Below are 20,337 nucleotides of genomic sequence, written 5' to 3' on the forward strand. Positions count from 1 at the left end.
CAGAATTAAAGGCGAGTCTTTACCAGCTTGTTAAAGCATCCTGCATTGAGAGAAAACATTATTGATCACTTCAACGAGTAATTCTACTTAAGACATGTTGATGTTTGTGGTTAATATTTCACACATGACTTGTCCTATTTTAATGTCTGGTTAGTTTTATTTGCTGGTTTACATTGAACCTCCTGAGTTGTAATGGAGTATTAGGCGAGAGGCGGGGTACGCCTTGAAGACCATCAGGTTCTGTGAACAATAAACTACAAATGTGTACAAATTTGCGACCTGTGCTGAAGATCTATAAAATCTCTTAAATTCACACCTTTCACTTGCTCATTCTAAAAAAATGTTAACTATTTTTCCCACTGTCCATTCAGCTGAACAGTGACTCTCTTAGCTTTTCTCTACAGGAAGTGGAATAAGTTAGATTGCACTGAATTCAAATAAAAAAGAAAGTGACTTGCTTCCCCAGATCCTTCCATCTGATCTCACATTAACAGAAAACAATTTATAATTAGTTTGTCTCTGTTTTAGAGTGCGCTCACACCGACCCCGTTTAGTCCACTTTAATGAAACTCTAGTTCATCTGCCTAGAGACAAACTGATGCAGACCAACAAAACAAACTCTGGTCTTGATTCGGTTGACGTGAACTTTGACGCGGTTTGAATGCAAATGTGAATACAACGGGTCTGGAGACCGCTCCAAAAGCAAGAAGTAGGGCATTTTGGGTAAATACAACCAAAACAAACGTTCAAGTCTGGAAAACATGGCTTGTGATCTTTTACCAAAGTCAAAAGGAAAATCCTACAACTAAAACAACAGCTAAAATCTGACACTACTTTGTTTTTGTTTACATTTCTTGAAGAAATAAGGTGCGCTCAGTGTCGTCTTCACAGGTTTTTGTCGTTTCCTTCAGTGGTTCTTGATGCAGCGCCCCCACAGGGAAGGAGGTGAACAGGTTCTTATTTAATTAGGACTGTTTAATACAGTGCAGTGTGAATGCAAACCTCATCTGCTGAAAATGTAACAAATGTTGCAATTTTGTTCCCCGATCCTCTTGATCTACCGGGTGTGAACAGTCTTGCATTTAAAGCTAAATATAGAAAATCAGTTTGAAAAGTGACATAATGATCCAGAGTGGAAACAACTAAACCATCTTAAGCTGCTTGAGAGTTCACTTTGCACAAAAAGATACCAATTTATTTGGTCTTGATATAAAATGATTGCTTTTTTAAAATAATGCCTATCATCTATCTTTTTTTCCTCAATGCTGTTTTTCTTTTTGTGAAATGCAAAATATGGATCCTAAACACACATCGGTTCAGATCTTGTCCTTTGAGCTCATATTCACAGGAAATGAGAGCCGCTTCTCTTATTTAGTTTTGCAAGTGTCTCCTAAGGCTCTGTCTGCCATTCAGAAGTTTATTTAATAATTCAGATTTTTTTTAAAAATGGCTTCCTCAGAGAGCTCCTATACGAAATGACTGGAGGACTTTTCTGCTCTTAAATAATAGCTTTTGTTAGGTGTGAAGTAAGCCAGCAGCTACCATAAACTGATGGGATTTAGATCACAGCTGTTTAAACCTGGCATTACACAGATGAATGGTGTGTGTGCTTCTATTAACTTTCTGCCCTTCACTTATCCAGTTTGGGGAGCCGTGAGGGAGATCTGATTGGCCGTTATCTTATTTGGCAGCTTTGGGGGGCAAATTAATTTGGTGAGACACGAACAAGAACACAAAAACACACACTTTCAAACTCTAAACACACGTGGTTGTTCTTTCTTAAAAGCAAGCAGAGTTTCTGATTTAAAAAATTGGTGATAACTATACAATAATCAGTCGTTTATATTCAAAAGCTGTGTAGTAAAATGGGATTATCACTAGAAAAATGCAGTGTAGTGATTCATTCATTTCCACCTCCGAGATGCCTCCACTTTCTCTCATTTGATTCTCCTCCCTTCATTTCACACTTGTTATTGTTTATAGTCAGTTTTATTTTTAGTTTGGCCCATCTAATCAGCAGTCTCCCTCTCTGAGTGTTTCTGGCTCTGTCAGTGTTAATTGTCTGTCTGATGTGTCTGTTTATCTGGAACGAGGCAGCAGAAATGAGACGCTCTGATGTTTATAGTTCAAGCTGCAGTTCGTAGTTTCAAATCGCAGCCGTAGACTGTGACATGCGTGTTTTTGTGAGAACTTGATGCTGCCTCCTGTGGGAACCCAGGCGTAGGGGGAAAACTGGGCAAGGCCTCATTATGCAGATAATTAAATGTTAGATTTGTATCTGTGCTGCAGTTTAATCCTGTTCTCATTCTCGCCCTTCAATCTTTTCATATCATTTTAAATTCCATCCCTACAAATATCTGCGTTTATGGTTGAGATCTGAGATCAACTGTTGATGAGAAGATGCCACGCTCGGTGCAGCTCTTCTGGATCAACATTAGCTCTAATGTAAGACTGAGCTAAGCTGCTAAAATGCCGATCTGTGATATTGAAATTACAGCCGGGACGTTCAGAGTTTCATAGCTGATTATTCTCAAACTACTTAATGCAACTAATGGAGGCCTTTTTTCAGAGCTGTGAGCTTTAATGTGCTCCAAATATTGATTTGATGTGTGGTTGTAGAAGGTTTTTTCTTTTCTTTTTTTTACTTTCCGTGTGTACACAAATAAAATCAACTTCTTTTGGATACTTGCCTGGAGGGAAAATGGGCTCTTGGGGAGAAATATGTTTCAGCAAACAGTTTCTGGAGCCGCTCTCTATTCAGCCAACAAAAGGAAATGAACTCGCAACATATTTTCACCATTGCTTCTGGGTAATGGCTCCCACTTTTTATGTAGCTTTGCCAGACGTGCTGCAGTCAACAAAAAGGCTGCCCTGAAGTTGAAAAGAAGTGTGAACTCATGGGAAGAGAACGTGAACGAGATCATAGATATTAGGGCTGCTTTATTACGGGAAAATATCAGTGATTATTATTTTAGTCATCCCTACAAATGAAGTTTATTTATTTAAGCAATTACTCATTGGGTTTTAAGAAGCAATAGATTTATTTCACCTTGAAACAAACATTTTCCCCTCATACCTTCCTCTTTAATCTTCCTTTAAAATGGCTAAATATCAGTTAAGATGTTCATTACATAAAGAAAAATCACAAATACTATGCATTTTGTTTGGTTAAAACTCACTGCTGCTGCTTTTACCATGTTTGCTGGTCGTTTTGTCAGATTTCTGATTTCCCATCTCTGCAGTTTTGGTTGTTTCATGCCGGGTTACTTCAGGTTGAGCCGTCAGTTCAAACCTGCTGCGATCTCACTGCTGCCAGTCTCCCTTTCCTGCCATCTAGCTTTGATATTTCAAAACGCAACCACTCTAGGCCTGGGATCAGGCCATGAAAGAAAGCAGAAACACACAGTCGGGTGAAATTAACTAGAGTTCTGTTAAATATGCCAAAATATTAATATAAAAGTCTTTTGACAGCTGTGTTTTGTAGTTAGTAAGGCCATTCTGTCCTTTCTTTTGAAAATCTATAAAAGGTGAAGGTAGCGGGCAACATTAAAAGGTTTGTATCCATTTGAGATTTCATAGAGAGGAAAGAGTGTGAATTGACTCGCTATGGTTGTTACGATCATATTGTTTCCATGATTAGTGCTGCTGGCCAAGCAGTTCAGAAGCTACAAAATGTCTTGACTTGTAAGAATAATATATAAATGAATTTAGATTATAAGTACCCATATTTCTAATAACGTTACCAACCTTGAAGGTGTCTAAACGGGGACAAAAAGCTGCTGTATCTGGATCATCTGAAGTCAAGTCTTCTAGTCACCAGAACTTCACATCTCTTTAATCCTCTGGCACTTTTTATTTGTGAATATAAGGATTAATTTGCCCTAATAAATCCAACATGTGATCTTTCTGCGGTCCAGTGGTGTCGATGTATAACCTGACAACGGCATGACTCTATCATTTAAAGTCTGGATTTGAGTACTGGGATGAAAACTAATTGTTCACCTTCATATAAAGGCGCTGATATATTATATCAAGACAAATCGGTTCTCAAAATCTTGACCCAACATGTCTCATTGTCAAATAGCAAAAAAAACAGTATGTATCAGTTTTCTGAGATATTTTCTTTGTGAAACTTTCTACCTGCTTTGTCCAGGGCTCACCTTTCATTTTACAATGCTGCTCCTCTGGTCACCCTGGCTCTATTAAATGTGACCATCTATCAGGAGGAAATGAACAGTGACTATCACCATAATGGTCCATGGGATAATCCGCAACTGCAATTAATTGCGGAGTTCCTGGAGAGTCCGCCTCCACCTGGCCTTCCGATGCATATGAATACTTGGATGTAAGTGGGTGAGCTGGCACATATCCCCACACAGAAGCAAATATTTATTCACCTTCAGTCAGACAGAAAACAAACTGAGATCCATGGTAAGGTCCAGAGAACCTGCTGCATGATAATAACCTGCCGCTAGTCTGGTGTGGCAATCACTTCGATCATTCATTATTCAGTGTCTGAAGCCGCTTCTGGTTCTTTTCTGCATTTTAAATCTGCAGTTCAAGTTAGATTTAATTGCTTGAAAGATGTAAGGTAAACATCTGTTCAGAGAACAAGATGAGGATAAAATCCTTCAAAGCAGATGGAGACTGAGAAAGAGAGGGGGAGAGCTAAAGGGGCCGAAGCTCGTTCTGTCGAACTTTTATTGTTGGCAGTGATGGAGCAGAAAATGGGAAAATGGCTGCAAAAGCTGACTGAGTTTGACTGCCAGGACCCATTCATCCTCACTGAAGCAATGCCACCCGTCGTCTGGAACTGACATGAAGATAATTTAGATGAAAAGTGTTCTTGAAGTATTAAAAAAAGTCAGAGACCATCCAGCCAACAAACCCTGGCAACTGGAAAAGAAACCATGCGACACTAGAGGTGTGCAAGTTGACCTCAGAAGCATTTTTATTTATGTAGAAAAGAAATTCACGGCTGCTACGTGAAGCACCAAGGATGCTCATCCATTTTCCTTAGCAGTTGGAGGCTAAAAAGCCAAGTGCATCTGAACGACACTTTGATGGCTGCTCACCATCTTTGAACGTTCCCTTCCATAAAATGCTTTGATTGTCAGCTGGTTTTGAAAACCTGCTGTGACTCAAAGGTTCAAGGACTCTAGTGGAGTTTGGAGTTGAAGCTGAATGGCTGCCGATGTCGATGAGGGAGATGGTCAGAGTTGCATTAAGATGTTTCTGTGAGCAGCACCTATTTCACCAAGGCAGTTTACAGGCATGTTCAGGACCTTTCTTATGGTGCAGCGACCTTAACAAAAAGTAGTGCAGTTTAAAGTGTGATGGTAAACAGAAAATTAAAAGAAAGTCATATACCATGACTAAATAGCTTTTGTTTTAACAGGGGGCATTATATATTCTCCAGGCACATGGTGCCATTTCATAGCACAATCAAATATAATTGAGTTGTTATAAGAAATATACATCAAACATACCTTAAAGAAACTCGACTTGGCAATTTTAAGCCTTGAAATTGAGCCTCTGTCACAACAATGCATCTCCATTATGCCGTTTACGACATTTCTTTGGAGTTTTGAGTTGAGAAGTATAGATGAACTCAGCAGACACGTGTGATAGAATAAAAGCAACAAGCTCAGTTTATGTGAGGGATTCGCATAACATATTGTACAGAAAAGTCGATTTTTACATAACACCCTCCTTTAAATAAATAAAAATCCCTCATTATTCCTGTAAACTGCAAACTGTAGTTTTAAAACGGCATCACTTTATTTAAAAGCATAATAGCCATCAGGAGGTGGGGATCAGCAACGCTGCATTTCTCTGAGCTCCATAACTTACTGAGATTTCAATAAATACCTTGTAGATGTTTTGGAGCCATAACTGTTTGTAATATATTTATAGCCCTTGATGGCTTTGAGTTTGACTTTATTGAAGGTAGTGTAATAAAAGACTAAACAAAGTTATAAATACAATTCAAAATATCAATTCAAAACAAACAAAAGAAGAAAAGTAGGAGAGTTCTGTTTTAATACACTATGTTCAATAAAGTCAAACTCGAAGCCATCCAATCCTACCGAGATCTAAATCCTATAGTGAAATGTTTAGCAGGATCCTGTGGGAAATGCACACAAACAAACTCCCACATATAACAATAAACTAAAACAACATACTTTAGACGGATAAGGGATTGATAAGATGGTGGATATGATTTTATCTTAATTTAGTTCCACATCTGAATTTTGGATAACTTTTGTATTTAGGATTTTTGGTTTTCTTTTTTTGACAAAATAAAAATATTCTGAATTTCCAACCCAGTTGTTTTGTTTTTCATATTGGTCTGGATTGTAGAACCATGGAGTTGGCCTGGGACTACAAACATAAGTATGTAAGTTAACCTACCAACCAAAGCTGTACATAAAGTCACATTGAAAGCATTTTTATTAAGAAAGTATTAAAGCAACTACAAACTACAGCTTCCTTAAAAATGTTCTGACTTGCCTGAGTTTCTTTTTGCTCCATACCTTTTCCTAAACGTTTCTCTCGCTGCTGCTTTTCTCTCCATTCTTGTCCTTTCTGTCCACCTCATCGATCATTAGCCACAACCTCCCTGTGGAGACGGATCATTAATGTAATGGCTTCTCAGTCCAATCATCATTACAGACAGAGCTGCAGTAGTGGCTCTCAGGCAGCATCGGTGCTTTTGTTTGTCTGTCACTTATCATCTAAACAGCTGAGGTGCAGTTAAGAGCAGGTCCAAATGAACTGGCCCATCCAGGGGTTTATGCAGGGCAGGGATATTGTGTAAGTACAAGTAGAGGTTCAGTGAACTACAGATAAACTGGCTGCTGCCTGCAGCCTGGCAACTGTGTCAGACAGAGTCATCTGGTTGTGGTGCACTGGGGAGTCTGTGTGTCTAATGACCACAGCTGGATTAATGTCCCGTTTTAAAGCGGAGGGCTGTTCTAAATAAAACGCATTTTCAAATAATTTCTGTTGTAAATGCCCATCTTGGTGAGACTAGTTGTACACTTTTGTGGAAGGGATTGATGGATAATGGCCATAAAGTGGAAATTATGCTTCAGTTTATGAAGGTTATGGTTGACTGACTCAATGCTGCTGACTTGCAGAATTGTGTGGGTTTGAATATGCCAACCATATAATCCTCTGAGTTTAATTTAAAACCTTAGCGGTAATGAAACTGTGAACGGAAATGGAAAATAAAAGTTTTTGAATGTTGCTGGAAATTAAGCCAGTTTAATGCAGCAGCTTGGGGGAAAACGACAGAGTGTAAACAGAATTTATTATTATAATCTTTGCAACTATAACAGCTATTCTGGGAAGATCTTTTCACAAGGTTTATGAAGATTTTATTGGATTTAAAAAAAAAAAATCTTTCTTCCAAAATTAAACTTGTTTGACCCAACGTGAAGGTCTGGCTTTATTTCATGCCAAAGATTTCCTACTGGGTTTGAGGTCTGGACAGTTTGCAGTCTAATCAAACTCTTCCTGCTAAACTTACTCATCCATGTCTTTATGGACCTGGAATCACAGCAGCCTCATGCTCTACTGCAGAGAATCTCTTCACTGGTCCAGAGCAAACTGTTCAACCTCTCTGCTTATTGCAATTTACATTTCATCTATCAAAGCTTTGATGGATCTGCTCAGCCATGGCTAATCCGAAGATTGACTATAGAATCTGAGGTTTCGATTGACTCTGCGTAAAGTTGGTGACCTCTACACTTTAATCAGTTCAATTCATCCAGTTTCTGGCCGAGTTGGTGTTTCTCCCACTCACTCTTATTTTATTATAAGAATACTAACAGTTGACTCTCATATATTTAGTAGTAAGGACAGTTCATCACTGGATTTATTGCTCAGATGGTTTCTAATCCATCAAGTTACCAAATCTTGGATAAATGTTTGCATGCATAAAGGTTCATTTCATACCTTTATGGCCATAGAAATGATTGTAGTGGGACATGGTCTGGATTTTTAACAAAAGCTAAAATAAGTGAGTTTACACTGTAGTTTAATTGAACTCAATTCATCCAGAGTCAAAAGGTTAACAAAATTGAAATTTGACTATCTATTGTAGAGCTAAAAGTGATACTTTTTAAATCTGGTGTAATCTGTTGTAAATGCTGTAAAAATTCAATCAAAAGTCTAGAAAAGGGAACAGATAATGATTGGGAGTATTTTAATCTATTGCATTGATGTAATTTCTAAAACAATCACCATATCAGAATCCCATATCAACACTTATTCTACCGATAAGTTGAGCAAAGCATTTTGAAACTCATGTCCACTTCACCACTCAACTGCTTTCACTTCATATCCAAGTCTAGATATTAATAATAAATCAATATATTTGCTTTAATTAGATCTCAACCCCAGATTTATTTTTTTACTCGTTACCTTCTCAGGTTGTGAGCAAAACAGAACTTTACATTCTGCCCCACTCCAACAGCTCAAATAATTATTTGGCGAATCGGCTTTTTGAAGCTGCCAGCTCCGCTTTAAGTTTAGCTGTTAAAAACCAGTGAAGTAATCTGCCAGATGGGCTCCTGTACTGGTGCAGAGATGGAGAAAGTCCCAGGTTAACTTGTCTGAACCTGACCCACATCACTGAGCCAGCAGACGGCTCACACAGGTGGTTCGCTTCAACATGTCCTTTCCTCAGATGTCTATGGGACAAAAAGAGACAAAAACTCTCGTTTCTTGTGTTCAAACTGTAAGAAAAAGATGATCTGTGCGACCCAGCTGTCTAATCTTAAATAATTTATCGTCTTTGCTTCACACTCTTTCTAGGAATTTGTGCAGCCATGTGTTGGTAAGCATCCATTGTAAGGAGAAAAAAGCTTTCCCAAGATTTGTGAGATTACAGCCATGATTCAACCCATCCTTTCTCGCTTCAAGCTGTGTGTATTTTGGCAAAGCCACAGTTGTTTTCAACTTATCAACATCCTATGCTCACACCTGCAGGGTGGATTCGGCTTTGAAGACTTGACATAAAAGATTAATCCAGATGCCACAAACGGTTCCATTAGAACAGGACAGCATGTCTTCACAGGGGGAAGTCCAGTAAGTCACATTTTTACTGAAACAAAGAAGGCAACTCTTGTCGGGATTTGTTTTTTATTTTAAAAAGGGCTCCTTCTATGTCAGTGTGATTTGTTAGTATGATGTTGGTAATAATGTAAGTGATCATGCTGTCATAACCTGTCAATAGCTGATCATGTTGCCCAGTCCTGAAGATTTAAATCAAGTGCAAAATTGCAGGTATTGCAGAATCAAACTGCTCCTTTTCTGAAAATGAGTAAAACATTATAGTTGATCAATCAGTCTATTAAGATTTTTTTATCATAAGAAAATTGTGTAACAAATTAACAACTACACATCTGGTAGTAAAATCTTCACAACCTGAAATGCCTGGTCCAACCTTTCAACATAACAAAGAATACAGTCAAAACTGTAGAAATTATTCTCACTTTTGAGTTGGTCTGTTGTGTCAGTGGTTTGATGCTGTACATCTGCATAATCTTCTGTTTTTCTTTTTGGACCAGTATGTTGGTGTGAACCTCCAGTCTTCAAACTCTTTGCCTGTGAAAGTTATTCAGTGTGTCCTCAGTGTTGGTCACGATGTTCCTTTTGCATCTAAATGTAATGATGCAGATGTTAGATGATACACTGAACATTATTTGTTCACGTCTCCTCCCTCAGAATGTTAATAAATGTGAAGAAACGGTAGCACTGTTTTTAACCTACTCTTATTCATTGGGTAGGTTTATTTAAAGTACGTAGTTGCGTTAAGAATAACTTCCCATGTGAATTTATCTGAAGGACAAATATGTGAAAAATGTGAAGACCTTTATAAGTATTTATTGAAGGCTACTGAATTTATTGAAATTCATGGTAAAATAGAATGTTTGAATATGTAGTTATTTTTGTGAATTTTATTTCACAAATACTTACAGTAGCTGTATGTTTTTTAAAGCGGTAAAATCTCAGTTTTTATTTCAGACACATTAATCCTGCTCTTATGGGTTTCTTGAAATGTGAGATAACCTTCAGTGGTTGGTGGAGCTGCAGTAAAACTATGTTCATCCTGTGCATCATTAGATTGACCAGTCGGTATCTAGTTGCAGTGTGAAAATCGATCTCTGACGTTATGTCATCAATGTCTTGCATCTTCTTGCACCTGAAGTGGGAGAAAAATGAATTGGGAGAAACAAAATCCTTCCAAAGTAAAGGGGGCATATAGTTTGGTTTAAATGTGTTTATTTCTTTCTCAGTATAACTAATACAGTATCTTCCTTTACCAAAATTAGTCGGATTTGTTTGAGCAACTTATTACAATCTCAGTATAGCAAAGGGGGAGTTTGAGTTTTTAAGCCTTTTTGCCATTTCTAAGTGAAATCGGATGATTTTTTTCATTTCTGATTTTAAAACCTGTAACACGACCGTATGTTTTCTTTTTTAAATCTGACCGTTTGCGTTTTACGTATTGACAGCTAGTGCTGATATATGGATGCAACTCTTCCACATTTTCAGTGCAATGATCATAAATGACCAAATGTTAGAAAATGGAGCAGGATTAATAGAGCAGAAACTGACCACATTTCAAAATGCTTTGATCAACCCTGATCTAGAAAACCTGCGGCTCTCTTTGAGACATGTGTAGGGCTGATCTCTTTAGGGACTCCCAGCGGCATCCTAATCCCAGAGAGGCATGGCCAAGAGCTGATTAACCAACAGCAGAGAGCCACTCTGTGCATCTCGCTGTGTCTTCAGATCTTTGCAAATCTGATTTACTTCAGGTTTAGACTGAGTGTCGCCGTCTCATCCCCGTCTCATCTTTTCATCCTCTCTCCTTCGCCTCTTTTCTGTACATCACCCCATTGCTGCTGCTTCACGCTTTTCCTCTCGTCTGTGTCGGGGTTGCCCTGGCAGCTGCATACTCCACAAGGGGCAACTAGACTGAGTGGAGGAGGTTAGGCTCTTGTCATCAGCATTAGATCAGAAGAAGGTGCCACTGAGCTGAGGAGAGCATTGGTAATGACGGATGGGTCAAGGTAAACGTTGCAGGTTCAGACTTGCTGCATGAATACTCTAAAGAGAACACAAGCCAACTTTTCAGCACCGCTTCAGATTCGAACATCACGCAAACGTCTGAGAGCTTCTGTAAATCTGGGCCTTGGTTGGAGCGTTGACATGTCAAGCTTGCTGTTTGTTCTCTTAAATCCTCTTCAGCTCAACTGAAATGTTCTGTCAGCCAAGGTTTAGGCTTTTTTTCGTAAACCCGATTGGTTGAAATATACGTCGTCGTTTACCCTCCTCGCTATGCGCTCAGGAAAACTTCAGAGTGTTAACTACTCTCCCTCAGCAGATTCTCAAGTCTGTTCAAATCCCCGTGTCAGCGCCAGTGTATCCTGTTTTTACAGAGGGACAATCGATAAACCACCCATTCAGTCTACATGGGACCTAAAACTAGCGCCTGCTTTGTGCTGACGCTAGCAGACCAACTGCAGAGCTTCTTCATCGTGAGACATACATCAACAACGGCTACCTGTCAAAGAAAAGCCTCCAAATGTGCAAGTTGGAAGCCCAGACTTTGTTATTGCATAACTGTGAGGAGATAATTCAGTTTGTCGCTGTATTTACAGCATATTTTATGCATAAAAAAGTCTTCGAAGCTTCATGCACCACATATAAGGGCTTCTGACTCCATGTTATATGTTGTGCTGTCATGTTTTCCCTGTTCTTGTTAGAAAAACCAAGCTCTCATGAATGTCTTAATGTCTTGCCAGGAGTAGCCCTGGTGTTGGGTTGGCCGTTTACTTGTGGGACATTTTGTCAATGAGGCTGCACACAAAGATGGAAGTATAATTGTGTGCAGAGAGCTTTTGGCAGGCAGTTGGTTATTCCTGCTTTGTGCCTTCCTGCCTGTCCATGTGTGGCCTTTATTATATTTAAACCTCCACGGGTGTCTGTGTGGTGCTGTCTGCACACACAGATGAGTATTTATGAGCTAGCGGTGTGTGTTGGACGTTATTGGAAGGACAAATTAATGGAGCTCAGATCTGATGCGTTCTCAGCTCTTCGGTAGGCTGGTCTGCAGTCAATTCAGCTGGGAGCCAGAGGGAGAAAGTGTGAGTGTTTGTGGGTGGGTGGGTGTGTGTGTGTGGGTGGGTAGGTGTGGGAGGCACATACTCAATTTGCGAAGATAAACAATGCATCTCCAGAGTCTCTCCACCTATAAAAGCAGGTACAGTCAGAGTTCAGAGTGTTTGTTCGTAATGCTAAAGTTAGTAACAAGATCCCTGCGCTGTTTTCTGCATTTGATTGGGTTCTGCAGAAGCACCTTAAAATAACATTTAGTCGCAGCAGAAGCAGCTCAAATGTAAAGCTTGCCTTTGGGCTCATTTGAATTATTTAACTTTTGTGGAATTTGCTGTATTGGATGTTACTGTTCCTGTAGAGTTGGTCATTAAAATATTTGCATATGAAATAGATCCAGCTGGAACGAATGTGTATTTTATTTAAATTTTTGTGGCCTTGTTTGCTTCAATCATTTCTATGCTTTTATCATTCTATGTTATACACAGCAACTTTCTTCCCTCAGAGCTCTATTTTTCAGCAGTTTCTGCAGAAATAAGTCAAAGCTGTTGTCACCAATTCAAAAAGCTGCACAGTTCCCATCTTCTGCACTTGATTGATAAGGGCCAGAACCGGCATGTCGAGTCGTTCTGGGTCAGTATTTCACTCAGTTCTGGACAAAAGGAAGTTTTTTTATTTCTTTTTTTTTAAACTTTTATCACTTTTTAGAAGTCTCAGCTTGTCTCTTTGTCTGCAAATATTTCATCTGTAAAATCTGTCCTGTGAAGGCAGTTGAGTGTTGCTAGGACTGAGGTCCAGTCATCCAGGAGAACTCGGCATCTATACGTCTGTTGCTCATTCTCTTGTCATCACTAAGCTTGCAGACTCTTGTCTTTGATGAGGGGATGACGGCTGCTAAAACCCGCATGCCAGCAAGGATTTTAATTCAAATTCACCAGCAGAAATACTGTTGGTGAATTTAATGAAGGAAAAGCACAAACTACAAGCTGAAGGAATTTTTACGATTTTACAGAAGTCCACTAAAACAACAACAAACTCATTAATTTCACCTTTTAATTCACTTGTTCAAAAATCATGAGTAATTAGCTTCTTTTCCCGCTTTCAATACTTAACCTCATTTATTTCTGGTTTGAAATGTTTGTTGAAAATAATCGTATTCACTGTTGTCTGCCCAGGTCACTGGAGAACTGGTGACTGAAGTCTTAAACTTAACCTTGAAGAAACAAAGTCTTGACTTAGACTTGAGATTTGGGACTTGAGTCGCATGAAACGTCTTCATCTTGTGCGATCAGAGTGAAAGTGAGCTAATAAGTATAAATCATTTGAGTAAATTATGATCCGTCTTTCCCCTCTCGGTTACCAAATTGATCGTCATGGTAACAGTACATGTGGGTTCCTCGTTTGCCCTGTTATGCCCATGATTCTCAAATGGAGCATTAGGAACCCAACATGTTTTTCTTTCAAAGTAAAATGACATACTAATATGCTGGCTTCTCCCATAAATTTGTGCATATTTGTGCTTTTTGTTGAGTTAAATATTCGTAATTAAAAAAAATAAATAATTTGCAGCATTTTTTTATATTGAAGATAATGTTCTAGTAGTAGTTTAATGCTCATATCTGAAATTACACTGAAGTACAGTAATGTAACAATTCATTACATGTGAAGATAACCACCTGCACTTGATATGAGTTTTTATGTTTAGACAGACAAAACCGGACATGCACATTTGTGCATTTTATATTAAACCTGTAGGCCAAAGAAATTACAGATTAACTTGCAAAAATTTGGGGTGGTATATTAATATTGGTATAATGACTGATAGCTGATGTTTACCAACTGCATGCACATTTTCCTGTTGTTTCAACATCAGACACTCCACTGTTTCTCGATCACTGTCACATTACTGAACAAACGTCACATGACCGGCCCCTTCCAGAAACACAAATGCAACAACATGGGCAAACATTGAGTTTACCCCGCTTGGTAAAACTGGGTCAATATTACCGAAGCGATATCAAAATGTTAAATGACAAACATCATCCAAGACCAATGCTATTGCTAATATATCGGGCATTTCTAAAACAAACTTTATTTTTAGTGTTTTCTGTGATTATGAATATCGCAAATAGTGATTCTTTTTTTTTCCCCCCCACTGGTGTTCTTTATCATAAGTAAAGAAAAATGTTGTTCAGCAGCACTTAAGACAGTTAGTCTGATATCTGAGCGACAGGAGAAGCAGATTAGAGCTGACAGAACTGCGCTGGATTTATACGTAGATTATCTGCTGAAGCAAAGCTTTGCTTGCCAGTGTGCAGGTTTGGGAGTTTGATGAAATCCCAGAATTGGCATTATGTAGACTAGCAATCAGACATGTTTCTTGGTATTCGAGTTTAAATCTGTTGAACTTTTAATCTTTTTAGATTTTATTTGAATGTGTGTGCATGTTGCTCTGAGGATTTATGGCTGCTCATGTGAAGGTGGCATCATGTATGCATGTGAAATACAAGCAACAAATTATGGCATTTGTAAACTTCGGATTTGAAATCTTAACGTACTTTTAAATCTAAAGAAATCAAACCTTGTGGCTAAACCTTATTCATATGCGACATAGAACACAAGAGAAATGCTTTATGGATTTTACACTTGGTGAACATATTTATAAATTATACTTTTTGCTCACTGAGAGTAAGTAGATGATCGATTGAAAACATTTTGTGCATTAGAGACAAAGAAAACTGATTTGGATGATCCAAAAATGTGAGTGAGTGTTTCTCCATATTTTCACAAATCCATTATACATGAGACAGTTTATACAGTCGGGGCATAATTTGTCTGTTTTTATGAAGCAGGAGATTTTCAATGTCCAATAAACCCATTTTACTGCTTTGCTTTGCTGACCACTGTAAATTGGTTTTTGGACAAAATGTTGTGCTTTTGTGTTTGGCTATGAGACAGAAAAATAGGTTCTTTGATTTGCGATCAAACATTTAACTCCCGTATTTCATGAAATATAGAATTATTCATCACTACATGGAAATTAGTTGAAATGGAGACCTTCATCTTGATTTGTCTGGCAATCTACAGTTTTCACAAGACAATTATTCTCCACTTTTATTTTTTATTGAATACCCAGCTAAACGATGAGTCTTTTATCCTTGTTAGGAGTGATTATTTGAAGGCACTTCTAAATTTATTGAAGTAATCCCTCCCTCCCAAAGAAAGAAAATCTGTGTCTTTGTTTAGATGAAAAGAGTGAATTGGATGTCAGAACTACATTAAAAGAGGCTTTTGAAAACACAACAAATCTTGAAGATAAAAAGGGCAAAAACTCATTTCCTTCAATCATCACGGTGAGTCGCGCAGCGTGTGGCCAACGCGCACACACACGCGCACACACACACACAAACGGTCAATGTTGTCATCAGCAGATCTTTGTCAGCGTCTCTGTTTAGTGTTGCAGGATAAGCTTGTTAGGCTGAGAAATGTCACCCAGCTTTGTGTGTGTGAAAATATTGGTGTGTAGGTTATGAAATGTGTACATTAACCACACTGTTTCAGAGAAAAACATCAATTAGTATTTCTGCTTTGAAACCGGTGTGTGGATTGTTATAACATTTTCCTATAATATTAGCTCATTTTTCTGCATTTTCTTAAAGTGGAAGTGATTTGTAGGTTTAGTCTCCAGTTGAAGAATACAATTAATAATCTCAGTCAAGTTTATTAATCAGGAGTCATGATCTCTCCTTTTTCATTAGTCACAAATGACCACAGACAATCTCCTGGAAATTGTACATTTAAGTAGGTTATCTTATCAGATATCTTTTTTATTATTATTTACAAATGAAACTGATATTTTCATCCACGGTATAAAATACATCATGCTTAGTTAGCTTATTTTTTGTTTTCTTCAGATGTTTGCACATTTATTGAGCATTTTATAGAAAATGGTATGACATGGGTCAAACTTGTGGCAACATTTGATAATTTGGTCCATTTTTTCCTGACAACTGACTGAACTGAGTCAGGTTTGTGTTTACCTGCAGCTCCAGGTTCACACTTTCCATGGGGCTGAAATCAGGTCTGTCTGCTTCAGCACATCGACTCTGCTGTTTATTAGCAGCTTTAATAGTTTAGTGGTTCGCTCTGGTTCATTGTTGATTTGGAAGACCCATTTATTCCCTAGATTAACTTCCAGGCTAATGTCTACAGAGGTCGCTTTAATATTTTCACATTTTGTTCTGTGCACATCATGTCTGTTTTGTGCGTCTCCTGTGGGAAAAACAAAAAAAACGCTTCCCAACATGAAGCTGCCAATCCTAACAGCAGGGACGGCGCTCTCAGGCAGGCGTTTTCCTCCAAATACAACACTTCAGTTTTAATTTCATCATGCCACAGACTGCCTCCAAAAATTAAGACCATTGTTCCTGAGGGTATTTACAACCTGTTATCAGGCTTTTTATGTTGCTTTTGGGGTAATGGCTTCATCCTCATTGAGTGACATGTCAGCACATTATGGAGTAGGACTCGCTGGAAAGTTGATGATGGCATTTGTTTACTAGCTTCTAGGTTAAAATAATTCGTTTTAGTAAGTTTCTTTAATATGTCCATAATGCAGTGTGAGTGCTGGACTAATGGAAAGCCCACTGGTCATAAAATTGCATTGTCAGGTATTGTTTTGACCTACTGGGTACAACACTATCAGACACTATCAAACACTAAATGAATACCATTATTTTGTTTATTTCAAAGTAGTTTTGGAAACATGTTTCATTCTGAAATGCATTTCAAAGTTCACAGTTCCTGTTTTCCTGTACTTGGCGTGGTGGCCTACAGCAGCACCCTTCATACAAAAGCTTTTATTTTTTTTCTGTTCCTGTTTCTTTGAGAATTATTTTCTATTTGAAAGAAGTGAAAAGAAACCGGCTTCTACTGCTGGATTTTCTCATTTTTTCTGCTGTATTTCTGTACTGGACCATGACCAGTACAGTTGTACTGGTCTGGACTGGACCGTGACCTGCTGTTCATTGTCTGTTCTATGTTGATCTACTTTTGCTTATTTAATTGCATAATGTTTCTTGTAATCTTTTTTAAATACATTTGATGTTGTAGCTTTAACAGTTTTTAATTGTAGATCACTGCCTGAAGGAACTAAAACTTAAGAATCATTCTTTTTATGTTGGTTGAGCACATTTTCGTTGTCTAAAGACTAAAAAGACAATAAAAAAATAACCTATTGCACTCATATTGCTACATTTTAAGCTGGGTGGCGTCTGACTTGTCGATTTTTCTTTTTTCACAGTAAATACTTCCTTTGCTCAAACTTTTCCCCATTTTCTCACCATTAGAGGCATTTTTCTTTGACAGGCCTGAGAATCAACATCTTCCTCTTAAGATTTAAGCTCTTGAGTCTAATTTCTTCTTGTCGGCAGATGAAGCAGGGCCCTGAAAGATCTGACAGAAGCCTTTTAGGTTTTCTCTAGCTTTGCTTCGGAGTATTTCAGAACAAGTCCATCTGTCAGTGGGTGAAAAACGGCCAAATTATTGCTATGAAAATCTTCCAGACCTACCGTCAGGCTATCATTTATGATGACAGGATACAACCTCGCTCTCTGCAGATGTACCAGCTAAACTGCTCTTAACACAGAATGTTTAGTCGGAAAATACATACAGGTGCCAACGTATGGCTTTGGAAATGTTTTATATAGGTAAAATAACTTTTGAATTCTTAAACAATTTCCCAGCAGAAAACTGACCTTATGCTAATGCTAAAAACATGCTGGATTATTTATTGAACTTGCTTGTAAAATAACTTTGTCTTGTTTTTCTGAAATGTTAAATCCTGAATATTACAGATCTGATTTAAAGTGAAAGTACATTAGATGTTCTCTGTCTTCTGAATGTCTGCACATATTAAACAGTTGCATAGCTAATAATAAACGTACTTGCCTCTTCATGTAAATTCTATAGCACTTTAATTTTCACAATTTACTTAAGTGCTGGGTGTCAAGTGTTAGCTGAGATGTAGCATTTACGCCTGAAGGCATGTGTACTTTGCCACTTGCTTCAAACACTTATGGCATGGAAACCTTTCAGCATGCGGTTGTACATGCGAGTCCTGCAGACACCAGGATAATTGTATTAAAATTTACATGAGGTTAGACTAGCAAGAGATTTAAATTCCCAGGAAAACACTCAGTTCTCTGGGTCAAATACTGCCAATTTCTTATAAAACCACAATCCCTTCATGTACACATGCAGAGAAACAACACTTTCCATGTAGCAGATAATCAGGCAAGTATGAATCCAGTGTAATCTTCTCATCTCTGGACTGTTGCCTCTGCTGCCCAGGGATCAAGCTAGCTGTACAACGTGCTCGTCCCTGTTCTCATGCTCAGAAAATGTCAAACCCAGCATTGGATATTTATGCATAAAACGTATGATAAACAAACTAACTTTGTTTTCACTCATTTAAATATCTACAAGATGGAGTGCAGCAAAGAATAAGATCACATTGCTGCATGTGATGCACATCTGTGAACGTAAAATATTGTTTTATTTTAACATTTCTAATTTGATTAGATGTTTGTAAATTAACTTTGTCAAATAACTTATTTTTTATAGGCTTGGGCTAGTGAGACATCATGAAAGAACAGCTAAAATATCAGTATGTTTTATTTTCATCAAGAGTTTTTACCAAAAACTAAAACATGTCCAGTATGTGTGGGATCTGCAGAGATGTTAGTTGCCCTTTTCCGGACCCTGCATGCCCTTTCACAGAAGGAAGGTTAACTCTGACGGTCCTTGCTGCAGACCGTTTTGCAGCTTGCAGTTTGAGTCTATTCTGTTTTGAGGATGAGCGAAACGACAGGTTTGCTCAGGACAGACTGGATAAGGTAGAAGACGAACTCCTTTGGTTGGCTGCTTCTCTTGAATTGCCGCGGGAAGCAGAGTTTTCCCTGGGATTTGTTCCAAACAGTGTCTGTGTGTGAGGACCATCTCAGGTACTCATTTAGTCAGTTTCACACCACCGCTATTTGTTTTTCACAGCCAGAGATCTGAACAGGCTCTTTTGTAAGAATAAGAAAAAGGTTGGAGCATCAACTTGGCCAGCTGAGCTGCAGCTCCAGGAAAAGCTGGGCCACTTTAACTCTGCAACATTAGAAAAGTTGGGTCACTTCAGGACCTGCTCTTGCATCTAGTTCAAAGAGATGCACCGACTTTCCTTTTATTTCACCCATAGCAGCTTCTGGTTTTCTTTGTGGTCTGACGAGCCGATTCCATTGTTTTGTTTTCTCTTTTTTCCCTAATCACTAGAAAACATGGAAGAAAGAAATGTGCTTTAGTCTTTGCAGAAGCATTCCTTTAGAAAACAAAAAGATGAAGGAAAGTTTTTAAAATGTTAAACTCAAAGAAGCGCATATTGTCTTGGTCGACATGTTGATGGATTGAAAATGCTGGGAGTTCTTAGTTTAGCTGAATTTAATGAATAAGGAGGACATCCCTCCTTTCATTGCCTTTTGCAATATTTTACCTTCTGATCAGCAATAACTGATGTTTAAAGCAAAATTGTAACGTGCCACAGGTAAACCAGGAACAACCCGCTAGAGTAGAAACAGAGAAAAAGCATTAAAACTGTTTCCTTTTGTTTTCTCAATGAAGTAATTGTAGTCATGAAGACGCCACCCATGCTTTAAATAACATTTTCAGAGGTTTTAAAGCGATAAACATTGTGTTTGAATCCAGCTTGTTTACAGAGTAAATCCAAACTGTTTCAGGGGAAACTCAGCTGATTAACATACAGACTTCAGTTTAAAGTTCGTCTTAAAACCCATCTATTTTACTTGGCTTTCAGCACTAGCGGGATCTAGTTTTAAATAGTATGTTTTTGTTTTTAAACTAAGTTTTAAATTTTTTTTTATTATGTTATGTTTTAATGTACAGCACTTTGTATCAGCTGTGGTTGTTTTAAAGTGCTTTGTAAATAAAGTTGGTTTGGTTTGGCTGTTTAAAGGCTTTTTTTTATTGGTTTTGGTCAGTAATATGAACGTTTGAAAATAATACATGACTGGTTTGCATTACCTTGAAGCCAACAGGTGTGCATTCTTACTTCAGACCCAGAGAAACGTGTATTTAGGCCCGGTTTAATTCCACTAAAGATTCTGCTGATGAGAAATCAGTAGCTCAAGTTGTCGCACTGAATGT

General features: G+C 38.1%; 1 protein-coding gene across 3 annotated transcripts in view; it reads left to right on the forward strand.

Annotated features, from left to right (window-relative positions):
- Positions 1-20,337, forward strand: part of LOC103472534 (semaphorin-6D-like) — a 177,980-nt gene that overhangs the window by 65,555 nt on the left and 92,088 nt on the right. Inside the window, exon 3 of one of the 3 annotated variants that reach the window (XM_008422234.3) lies at positions 8,998-9,096. The exons of the other annotated variants lie outside the window; for them this stretch is intronic. The gene's annotated coding sequence lies outside the window, so the exon portion shown is untranslated. The remainder of the gene's footprint in view (positions 1-8,997; positions 9,097-20,337) is intronic. 3 annotated transcript variants of the gene reach the window in all.

The sequence above is a fragment of the Poecilia reticulata genome, chromosome 11, assembly GCF_904066995.2.
Source record: "Poecilia reticulata chromosome 11, P_reticulata-male-v2, whole genome shotgun sequence".
Classification (NCBI taxonomy): Eukaryota; Metazoa; Chordata; class Actinopteri; order Cyprinodontiformes; family Poeciliidae; genus Poecilia; species Poecilia reticulata.